We start from the raw sequence: 12,567 nt of genomic DNA on the forward strand, positions 1-12,567 counted from the left end.
TGTGTTAACTACATTAGAGTCCAAATAACTATTGCTAATCTGTGCCATATTGGGGCATTTCTAATATTCTATAAATGTGACTGCGTAATTTAGCTAAGTTCTAGCTTTGGACAGAGAACTCAAAATACGATGTATAAACTGGTACTTAACATGTATATAACTCAAGACTGGGGCATGGTTCTGTCACGATTGTCAGGCTTGGATCCCGGGTTTACCCAGATAGCACTACCCCAGTGAGGCGCGGAGTCTAAGAGGGAGACGGTGTTCACCAGAGACTGCGTGCAAGGTCGTTTGGTCTTAGCTGCGCCTATTCCGCAGGTCGCGGTCCTCACTAGAGTACCAGGCGAAACCCTACAGGGAAATATGCAGATATGATCAGCAAAAATTGAACAGTTCCTGGAGAGAGAAGCTTGCTGGCAGATGAGGTAAGATTACTACTGGAATAGCAGAGAACACGCAGAATATGCCGTGCTGGGACACTGAAACAGCTGATAGCAAAGTGTAATCTGCGGACTGCCTCGTTACCACTGAAATGGTGGATGTGATACGGAGAATTCAATACAGGAACACAGGGACGGCTCACAGCTAAGTGTAGCCTGCGGACAGCAGCGTTACCATTGGAATGGTGGATGTGACACAGAGTATACAGTAGAGGAACACAGGAACAGCTGACAGCTAAGTGTAGCCTGCGGACAGCAGCGTTACCATTGGAATGGTGGATGTGACGCAGAGTATGCAGTACAGGAACACAGGAACAGCTGACAGCTAAGTGTAGCCTGTGGACAGCAGCGTTACCACTGGAATGGTGGATGTGACAGGTTCCAGAGAGAGCAACAATGTTCATAGATATGAGTTGCTGAATTGTGTAAGGGGCAGTTGATTTGTTAATGGTACAATGGATTTGTGCGGGACTGAGAAGTGCAACCCAAGCTGCCTTGAGGGGCATTCAATGCTGTTGAGATTTTGGTACCACCCTTCAGTTGAAATGCCTGGCTAACAGGACAGTTTTTGTTAACAAGGTTCACACTAGTGAAGAAAGCACAGCGGTTTGTGAAGTTGGTACCAGGTTAACATAACCACTTGATAATCTCTAAATGTAAGACACTCTAATGAAGTTCTTGGCAAGTACAGATGAAGGGACCTCATGGTTTGCAGACACTGTGTGGCACACCACAGCAGTGGTTGCTAAAGTGACTTAGTTTGCATGCATTACATTGACAGTGTTCTGCTTGAAATACTGAGTACAACCCAAACATCCACCATCATAGGCTACACTGACTGTCAGTAAGAGAGCTGACACCGGGCTGGGCATCATCTGTATCAATGAGCGGAGCTGGCACAACATGATAGTTTGGGATTAGGAGTCACACTCAATGCTGGCTCTGTGGTTGGGCAAGACAAGCAACCTTGGTATTATGAGTGAGCAGGGTCGGACTGGCCTGGCGGGAAGGCGGGGGATTGACCGGTAGGCCCGGATGCCATGTAGCTCCGCCTTCTTCAGTGGAGGGGCGGAGCGAAGTAAAGCTCGTTCCGCGCAATGCAGAGAGTCATGTCTTGGCTCTTGGCTCTCTGTACCTGTAAGCGTCTCTGCCGTCGATGACGTTGCGACGCTGTGGGATTGGAAGACCCGACCCCTGGAGCAGGCACCACCGCCGCCGAGAAGACCCGATGGAAGAAGGTTACTTTGCGGATCACAGGTTAGTACACAATACTTCCAGAAAAAGAAAACACCAGCGCACACCACTTATTAAAAGTGATTTTAAAAGTTATTAGAAGTGATTAAAAGTTGCTTATTGCTAAACAATTAAACATATATAAAGTTGCGGATATGGAGGTAAAATCCTCACTATGTGAAGCACGCGATACTGCAGTATAATTGTCCCTTCCAGCACAAACCGGGGTGTCACTTTTACAGGTTTTCTTTACCTTGCAAGTTATCTAAAATGGAGAGAAGAAAAGTGGGTGGTGTGTAGTGTGATAATACCTAAATGCAAACTCTATATGTCAATATGTCAACATTGCTGATATCACACCTAAAATAATTACTGTATTACCTGCATCATGCAGGACTGCTCTTCTGTTGCTGAGAAACTGGCAACTTTCTCACAGTCTGTGTATGACATGACCCTGATCTGTGAATATCAAAAGTACCTGATCAATCTCATTTACTTCCTAATCATCTGTTTAGTACCTAATCTAAAATCTGGCTCCAGATGGTTCATGGAGGTTTTGATCAGTTTTGAGGTTCTCTGTTATTTACTATAGTGTAGCAACATGCATATTGGATAAAGAACTTACAAACTACAGTGACTTCAGAAGGTAATTCAAGTTGGAACATTTGCAGTTTATAATAGTCAATCCTGATTGCAGTATTCGTATTATATCAAGCAGTAAGCACAAGCTTGCCACAGTACTTTCCAGAGAGACAGAATTAGGTGCAGAACAGATGATTAGGAAGTACACAAAATATGTAAGCACACTTTTGCGCTCAGGCTCTCTTAGTAACACGGAGAGGATAAAACTACTAGTAAACAACATTATACAGTATATACTGTTAATAGGGGGGTGAGTTCTGACAATAATTTATTGGTGCGGCTATTGAATTTAATAGTGGGTCCTATTAATTTAAGGTGAGGTGACGGGACCTTTAATTTAATGCTGGGGTGGTTTGGGGCTATTAATTGAATATGGGACTGAGTTTGGGGGGGAGGGCTTTTTATTAAATGTGAATATAAATTATTTAATGCTGGGGATGGTTTTGGGAAATAGATATATGTATTGAACGTAAAATTATATTAATTTATTGGCGTGGCTGTTTGGAGGGAGGGTATTAGGTTTATTTATCAAATGTGAGTACTATTACTTTAATGTGGTGCCGGAGGGAGGCCTCATTATTAAATGTGGGTGCTGTTGATTTACTGCCGGGGATGGTTGAAGTTTTCTACATTTCATGTACCCATTTTTGTTTTCCAATAGGGCCTCCAAGGATCCAGACAAGCAGCAACTGATCTAAAGAAACCAGCAGCCAAAGGTGGTGAGAGTAACAAGACAGGTAGGAGAGAGCAGGACACTCTGCCAACTGTCCTGAATCTGGCGGGGCAGTCCCACATTTGGGTGACTGTCCTGCTTAGGCAGGATTTGATTCTACTACAAGGACAGTTGGGAGGTATGTCCCACTTCCCACTGTACTGCTTGTGAAGGCAGAACTGTGTGCATCTAACAGTAGTGCACACAGTATTGCCTCTGTATTTGTCTAAAATTATAGTAAACATCTTATGTGCGCCAGGCTCCCCAACACCCCTTTTGCAGCGCTACATGTTATGAGGTGGGCCCCAGTCATTGGTTTCCCCGGTGGGCCCTTCATGCCCCAGTCCGACACTGTGAGTGAGACTGCAGCACCCTTTATACTTGGTGTTTAAGACAGCAACCTCATTGTTCTTGGTAATTGGTGTTTGTGGGTAAGATAGCATTTTCAGTGTTGGTGGGAAAAAACACCTTCACCATTGGTGAGTAAGATATCAAGTGCCATCTCTGTTGATGGGTAAGATAGTATCCTTAGTATTGTTCTCAAAGAAAGCACCTTCAGAGTTGGTGAGTCATGCTATGCCGTTGGCCTGAGTAGCATTAGGGAGCAAAAGTTACAAAAAGCAAAAAAGTTTCACTTGAACTGTGCATGCTTGGCACACACTTTTTTTTTTTTTTTAGAAAAAAAGAACTGTGATATTGCTCCCTAGAAATTCTAGCAGCTTCAGGAAACAGGTACAAAAATGATAGATACTATTTGTGTTTTTCCAACTCTCCAAATTTAGAAATTGGTTTTAGGCTCAAGGGTGCACAAAGCAACATCATGATGAATGTACCTACAGAATTGAGGGGAATCTGCTGATCCATGGTACCAACAGTAATCAAGCAAGGTTGTAGGCAAATGCTGAAGTTAACGATTGTATTCAGAGAAAAGAGTGATGATGCTCCTACAGGGCAGATAAATTTCTCTTCCAAGCAGAGATTGCTCAGAAGGAATCAGAATAATGTTGAGTATAGGGTAGGCCATAAATTTTGCCCTTAGCATATGCAGGATTTTCAATACAGTCACAGGTTTATTAAATAGTGGTGTGAGTGTGAGTTCTTTAAACTTTGAACTCTGGACTTCAAGCCAGACTTGATCATGTTTGTTTTTTTGTTTATTTATGTATGCAAGGGAATTTGTAATGTTCAGTAGCATGCTGCTGTGACTTAGTATTCATTTAAAAGGCAATTTTTTGCTGACCTACTTGTCTGCAGGATAATGCTGAAGGTAGCTTGTGGTGGTTTAACGTGACATGGTCTGCCTTCTACACAGAAAGGCTCTTGCTGTGGAGCTTCCCATTAGACAAGTCCGAAGCCGTAGGTTTAATGTTCAGGCTTCATTAAACTGTTATTTTGATTATTTATATAAATAGGTCTAGCCGCCTATTTTGGCCCTAGGTAGGCTTTCACTGGTTGAGGTGTATCTCCCATGTGATTATAGGAGGGACTGGAAACCATGGATGTTTAGGGCTGCATCAGTGCCGTAGAGCATATTGATGAAGGTGCTACAGAGGTAGCAGGAATACCCAGGAATACCCAGATTTCACCCTACACTATCCCTGGGGTTTAGGTTAAGTACTTTACCATTGGGTGTATATATATATATATATATCAAAGTTTGTAGAATCTCTCCACTATGTCTCCAGGCAACACCCCCAACAAATTACAATTTATGAGAGAATAATAAATGTAAAAGTATATATAGTCTATGGCTATCTTTAGGGGAGGGCTGGCAAATTTTAGCCCGGGGGGCAAAAGTCAACTCAGCAGCCTAGTTTAATGGAAAAAATGCAGGTGACCCAGCCCAAGGTAGTGCACTATGTGACCACCCGGGGGGAAAATGCCCCCTTGCCACCTGCCCAGCCTGCCCCTGGCTATCTTTAGCAATCACAAATAGGTGTAGTCACTCTAATTTCAAATGCAAGGTTTCTACATATTATTATAAATTTATTGTACACAGTTATCTTCCAGTATAAACTTTATATTAACAGCAGCATTGTATTTTCTATGTGTGTTTAGAAAATGTTCATTGATTTTTTTTTGCTAACACCCAATTAATGTTCAATCCAAAAAAAAGTTAAAAACAGTCTAAAGGGTTTTGTGTTGAAGTTAACCATCAAATCACTTGATAAATTACAGATGTAATGATGTCACTGACGTAACATTTCAAATATTATTACATCACTTATTATTGATATCCCACAACATTCCCTATGACATCAACAAATACATCAGCATACCTCCAACCATGTCAGTCCCCGGCAGCTGGACATGAGGCTCGGCCACGTTATGATCGAGGCATGGTCAAGTCACAATGACTATAGTAGGTATGTGCACCGGCCACTTTTCAGGTTTTGGGTTCTGATTACCTTAAGGTTTTGGGTTCTAATGGGTTTTGCCAAAACACCCCCTCAAGGTTTTGGGTATTGGGTTTTGGATTCTGTTTTTTTTTTTAAAAAGCATAAAAACTACTAAAATCCTGTTTTTTTGTTTGTTTTCACTCCTACGCTATTATTAACCTCAATAACATTCATTTTCACTCATTTCCAGTCTATTCTGAACACCTCACACCTCACAATATTGTTTTTAGGCCAAAAGGTTGCACCGAGGTAGCTGGATGACTAAGCTAAGTGACACAAGTGGGCGGCACAAACACGTGGCCCATCTAGGAGTGGCACTGCAGTGGCAGACATGATGGCAGTTTGAAAAACTAGGCCCCAGAGAGCACATAATGCCAAAAAAAGAGGTGCAAGATGGAATTGTGCTTGGGCCCTCCCACCCACCCTTATGTTGCGGATAAAGGACATGCACACTTTAACAAACCAATCATTTCAGCGACAGGGCCTACCAAACTACTGTGGCTGAAATGATTGGTTTGTTTGGGCCCCCACACAAAAAAAGCAATTCATCTCTCCCTGTACAAAGTAAACTGGCTCTACTGAGGCAAGATGTAGTCCTCATCCTCATCCTCTCCTTGCCCCCTTCAGTGTGTACTTCCTCATCCTCACACATTATCAATTCGTCCCCGCTGGACTCCAAAATCACAGGTCCCTCTGTAGTCTCTGGAGGCCATTGCTGGTCTTCATTGAAGAATTGATAATTCATTTTGATGAACATCATCTTCTCCACATTTTGCGGAAGCAACCTCCTTCGCCGCTCACTGACCAGGTTCCCCGCTGCACTAAAAACTCTTTCGGAGTACACACTGGAGGGGGGACAACTCAGGTAAAATAGAGCCAGTTTGTACAGGGGCTTCCAAACTGCCTTTTTTTCCTGCCAGTACAAGTAAGGACTGTCTGATATGTCTACTTGGATGCTGCCAGCAAAGTAATACTCCACCATTTTTTCAATGGTGACAGCATCCAAAGCAGCGACAGTAGACATGTCAGCAATTGTTGGCAGGTCCTTCAGTCCGGACCAGATGTTCTCTGCGTCCCCGGCAGCGGGTCGTTTATGAAATCTTGGCTGTTTCCTCGCAGCCACAGGTGTGGGAGAAAATGAAGGAGGAGCTGTTGTCATGTCACGGTCCTCTTCAGATGACAATCTCCTGATCAGCAGGTCTTTGCACCGCTGTAGACTTGTTTCCACCGGAAACAGAGACACAACATACGCTTTAAACCAGAATGTATTCCTCTGACTTTAAAAGACTGACCACCCTCGGATCCTGGCAAAGCGTATGAAGGGCTTCATCCACAAGAGCTACATGCTTTGTGGAATCACAATGCTTTGCCAGCTCCTCCCTCACTTTCTCCAGCTGCTTCTGCAACAGCCTGATCAGGGGAATCACCTGACTCAAGCTGGCAGTGTCGGATCTGACTTCTCGTGTGGAAAGTTCAAACGGCTGGAGAACCTTGCACAACACGGAAATCAGTCTCCAATGCGCTTGACTCAGACGCATCCCCACTCATTTGCCTATGTCGTAGGTGGCTGTGTAGGCTTGAATGGCCTTTTGCTGCTTCTCCATCCTCTGCAGCATATAGAGGGTGGAGTTCCAGCGCGTCACAACCTCTTGTTTGAGGTGATGGCAGGGCAGGTTCAGACATTTTTGATGGTGCTCCAGTCTTCGGTAGGCAGTGGCAGAATGGCGAAAGTGTCCCGCAAGCATATCCTGCAAACCCATGTCACTTTTAAGATAATGCTGCACCACCAAATTTATTCTGTGGGCAAAACATGGCACGTGCTGGAAATTGCCCATATGTAATGCCCGCACAATGTTACTGGCGTTGTCCGACACCACAAATCCCCAGGAGAGTCTAAGTGGGGTAAGCCACTGCGAGATGATTTCCCTTAGTTTCTGAGGTTGTTGGCGTTGTGCCTCTTACTGAAACCGGTGATACACAACGTTCCCTGCCTTGGAACGAGCAGGCGTTTTGGAGATGCTGCTACTGATGCTGCTGCTGCTGTTGCTGCGGAAGGCGATGCATCTACCCAGTGGGCTGTCACAGTCATATAGTCCTTAGTTTGCCCTGAACCACTTGTCCACATGTCCGTGGTTAAGTGGACAGTGGTTACAACCGCATTTTTCAGAGCACTGAGGACACTTTTTTGTACTTCTCTGTACATCCCGGGTATCGCCTGCCTAGTGAAGTGGAATCTAGATGGGATTTGGTACCGGGGACACAATACCTCCATCAACCTTCTAAATCCCATTCCACTGATGGCGGACACCGGACGCACGTCTAACACCAGCATAGCTGTCAAGGCTGCAGTTATCCGCTTTGCTATAGGATGACTGCTGTCGTACTTCGTGCTCATGGCAAACGACTGTTGTACGGTCAATTGCTTAGTGAAAGACGTAGCGGTCTTACGACTTCCCCTCTGGGAAGATGACCGACTCCCAGCAGCAACAGCAGCAGTGGCAGTATTAGGCGTACCACTGCAGGATCCTCCGGAAGAATCCCGGATTGAAGAGGACTCAGTCATGCCGGTGACATGGCCTGCAGGACTATCTCCGATCCAGATCGAGGAGGAAATTGACGAGAACGGTGTGGATACAACGGCACCAAGGGATTTAGGTGTCCCTGGACTGCTGACAGTCCTAGCCACAGTTCCTGAACTAAACACAGAATTATGAAGGTTCTTCAGGTGACGTATAAGGGAGGATGTCCCTAGGTGGCCAAGATCCTTACTCCTGCTTATTGCAGATTTACATAAGGTACATATGGCAATACATTTGTTGTCCGGATTGGGATAGAAATAATTCCAGACCGAAGAGGTGGATTTATTGGTCTTCTAGCCAGGCATGACGATGGGCTTTTTCATCCCATGGACAACAACTGTTTCCCCCCCTGGTGCCTCATTTAAGAAAACCACATCAGCATCCTCCTCGTCAAGTTCCTCCTCGGCGCCAGCTACATCAATATCCTCCTCCTGGTGTACAACATTGACACCTTCATTATCCAAATCTGTAACTGCACTGTGGGTGATCCTTCCATCATATGCAGAGGGCGTGCTGCAAATGGTGGAAGGAGCCACCTCTTCCCGTACAGTGATGGGAAGGTCAGGCTTCGCAACCACCAACACCCTTGGACTCGCCTTGGGGATTTGTGATGCCATGTCTTTAGAAGGCAGAGTTGTTTGCTGTGTTTTTGATGACAGCTTAACTCTCTTAAATTTTTTAGAGGGGGGGAAGGAGGAGGGCTTAGATCATTGGGTGAAGCTAAACCACTAGTCATGAACACAGGCCAGGACCTAAGCCGTTCCTTGCCACTCCGTGTCGTAAATGGCATATTGGCAAGTTTACGTTTCTCCTCAGATGATTTTAATTTCTTTTTTTGGATCATTTTAGTGACCTTTGGCTTTTTGGATTTTACATGCCCTCTACTATGACATTGGGCATCGGCCTTGGCAGACGACGTTGATGGCATTTCATCGTCTATGTCATGACTAGTGGCAGCAGCTTCAGCATTAGGAGGAAATGGTTCTTGATCTTTCCCTACTTTATCCTCCACATTATTGTTCTCCATTATATGCAGCACAAGAGAGCGTACCCCTAAACCACACACACTCGGCAAAGGCTTTAAAAATTATATGCGGCACAGGAGAGTACCACTGGACTGGAGTTATACAGCAGTACCACTGGACTTATATGGCAGGATCAGTGAACTTATATAGCAGTACCACTGGACTTATACGGCAGGATCAGTGAACTTATATAGCAGTACCACTGGACTTATACATCAGGATCAGTGAACTTATATAGCAGTACCACTGGACTTATACGGCAGGATCAGTGAACTTTTATATAGCAGTACTACTGGACTTATACGGCAGGATCAGTGAACTTTTATAGCAGTACCACTGGACTTATATGGCAGGATCAGTGAACTTATATAGCAGTACCACTGGACTTTTACGGCAGGATCAGTGAACTTATATAGCAGTACCACTGGACTTATACGGCAGGATCAGTGAACTTATATAGCAGTACCACTGGACTTTTACGGCAGGATCAGTGAACTTATATAGCAGTACCACTGGACTGATCAGGACAGCACCACTGGACTGAGCAGGACAGAGCACAGGACACCACCACTGAACTGAGCAGGACAGAGCACAGGACAGCACCACTGGACTGAGCAGGACAGCACCACTGGACTGAGCAGGACAGAGCACAGGACACCACCACTGGACTGAGCAGGACAGAGCACAGGACAGCACCACTGGACTGAGCAGGACAGCACCACTGGACTGAGCAGGACAGAGCACAGGATAGCACCACTGGACTGAGTAGGACAGAGCACAGGACACCACCACTGGACTGAGCAGAACAGAGCAAAGGGCAGCACCACTGGAATGAGCAGGACAGAGGACACCACTAACACACCCTCCCTCTTCCCTCTCCAATGCCCGAGTGAAGATGGCGGCAGCAAGCGGGGACTAATATGAATCCGGATCTCGCGAGATCCGACGGCGGGATAATGACGTTTTGCCTCGTTCTGAGTTTTGCGTTGGGCGGGAATACCCGAACAGTGCTCGGATCAGGCTCGGATCGGCACTGTTCGGGGGTGTTCGTATTTCGAGAATCCGAGCCCGCTCATCCCTAGACTATAGCACTGTAAAGAACTAGGCTGACCATTAGAAATCTCCTTTCTCCCAACATTCCCACCTGTGGGACAAACAGCCCTAAAATCAGGACTGTCCCACTGAAATTGGGATAGTTGGGAGTTGTGCATCCATTATCTCCTTAATCGAACAGGTCACCATAATATAAAACTAAGAATAGTATCCCTACAGCTGATACACTATTGTAAACTTAGAAAATCACAGCATGATGGTTATTAACTAATATGCATAGTGACCAATTGACAATTAAATTGTGTTCGTATAGTGCAGATTAGACAAGGAAAACAAATGTCTCTTTGGCTGTGACAATTGTAGTACATTTTAACAATATTTATATATAACCATTAAAAAAGCCTTCTTGTACTAAAAACTGAAATTACACAATTATTGAGCTTCATAGAGATACAGTTGTATTATTGAGTAGATACAAATCAGTTTTTGTATTTCATTGGATTTTTAACAGTAAGACAGCATAAAGTAAAATTAATTAACCTCCACAAGTCAAGAGATATATGATATTTGGAAGCTTCTTGTCCACATGCTCTAAATTGTTGCAAGTATTAATCAATCATCATCCAGGTGACCCCTGGAACATTCAACATTGTTCAAACATAAGCTTGACTGGAAGTTTCATTAAGCTCCTATTTACGGTCTATGTTTGGCAAGAACAATCGGTAAATCCTATCCCAGTTTCCGTAATACAAGAAAAATCACTGCTCTGGAAAATAACTAATATCTTCATTATTTTTTTTGAAAAAAGTTTTTTTTTATTGATTTTTGCCAAACAACATATGAAATTCATACCAAACATTATACATATAAGATGTTTCGACAAAAAAGAACGTACAAATATTGAGGAAAAATCAGATTTGCAGAAGGCGAATAAGTATGTTATCATAACGGAAGAAGAATGTTGTTTTTCTTGTTTTATTTCTTGGGGGGAGGCAAACCTAGGAAGGCATACTTGCCATCTCTGGCAAGCTGTCCTGCGGGAGATTAGGGGGGTGGTGGGCATGTGACGGCATCACACTTTTGTAGCCAATTACAGCAGGGTGCGGGGCCACAATTATGCACAACTCGTATCCAAAGCCCCACCTCCCACCACTTAAGTAATGAGGGGACCAGAAAACGGGAGGATGCCCTGCTCTCTTGGGAGTCCGGGTGAACTCCCTGAAATTCGGGAGTCATTCCGGGAGAGTAGGCAATTATGAGGTTGGGGGGGGGAGAAAAGAAAGAGGGACATAAGAGTTTGCTACTTATTGAATTGTACATTAATGATGGAGAAGGGAATAAGTGGTATCTAGAGTTGTAAGAATGTAGGCATAGGTTATGCATATATTTCATTCAGGGGTATGTCCAAACAAATAGTTAACATGTGTTATAGAGACAGGGATATTGAGTGTATTACGCAGGTTAAAATGCCTGATTCCCCTCTATACTCCTTTCTTCCCAGACGGCTTCCGGACACCAGCCGACCCACACTAAAACTCATTAATTACATTTTAAACGCATTTGTAGGTCCTGTATGTTGACAGACATCCCTTTCAGATAAGCTGATTATAACTGGTAAATTTAGTATAATCTACCTCTGGCACCAAATATCCAGGAATGTAGATGCTACTCTAATACAGGGTGATTTATAAACCATCCTATCCAAGTGCAAATGATATAAACAGTTGTCAATTAGTAATTTTAAGAAAGAATTTTACTGTTAAATAGTTTGAAGCAATAAATCAGATTTTGTTTAACTGAAATGGAGGTTGAGCAGATCATGCCTGTGCTTAGATTTAGATGGTTCTATTATTGGGGAAGTGGGTGGGAGCAGATTACCAGGGCCCGGACTTCACTGGCAGCCATGTTTTTTTTTTTAAAATTAAATGTTGTTTTTACTTATTAGTTTTTTGCCCACTGGGTAAATAGAGGGGGGTGTTAACGGAGGAGGGAGGGACCAGCTCCCAATACCTGGACAGTGTGTGACATCACACAATGTCCGAGGAGTTCTATGTCTCTTGAGATTTAGAGCTTATCTGCTCAGGTAGTAACAGCAGCACATCTTAGGTATGTATGCTGGTTTAGGAGGTTGTTATGATGTGTCTGAGGGAAATGTGTGTGTATGATGTGTCTGGGGGGGGTTGAGATGTGGCTGGGGGGGTTGAAATGTGGCTGGGGGGTTAGCAGTGAATGGGGCTTGAGATGTGGCTAGGGGGGTTGTGATGTGGCTGGTGTTTGGTGTGATGTGGCTGGCAGTGGCATGATGTGGCTGGTGTTTGGTGTGATGTGGCTGGGCAGTGGTGTAGTGTGATGTGGTTGGTGTTTGATGTGATGTGGCTGAAGGGGTTGTGATGTGGCTGGTGTTTAGTGTGATGTGGCTGGTGTTTGGTGTGTTGTGGCTGGGTGGTGGCAGGGTGTGGCTGGTGTTTGGTGTGATGTGGCTGA

The sequence above is a fragment of the Mixophyes fleayi genome, chromosome 3 (genome assembly GCF_038048845.1).
Source record: "Mixophyes fleayi isolate aMixFle1 chromosome 3, aMixFle1.hap1, whole genome shotgun sequence".
Lineage (NCBI taxonomy): Eukaryota > Metazoa > Chordata > Amphibia > Anura > Limnodynastidae > Mixophyes > Mixophyes fleayi.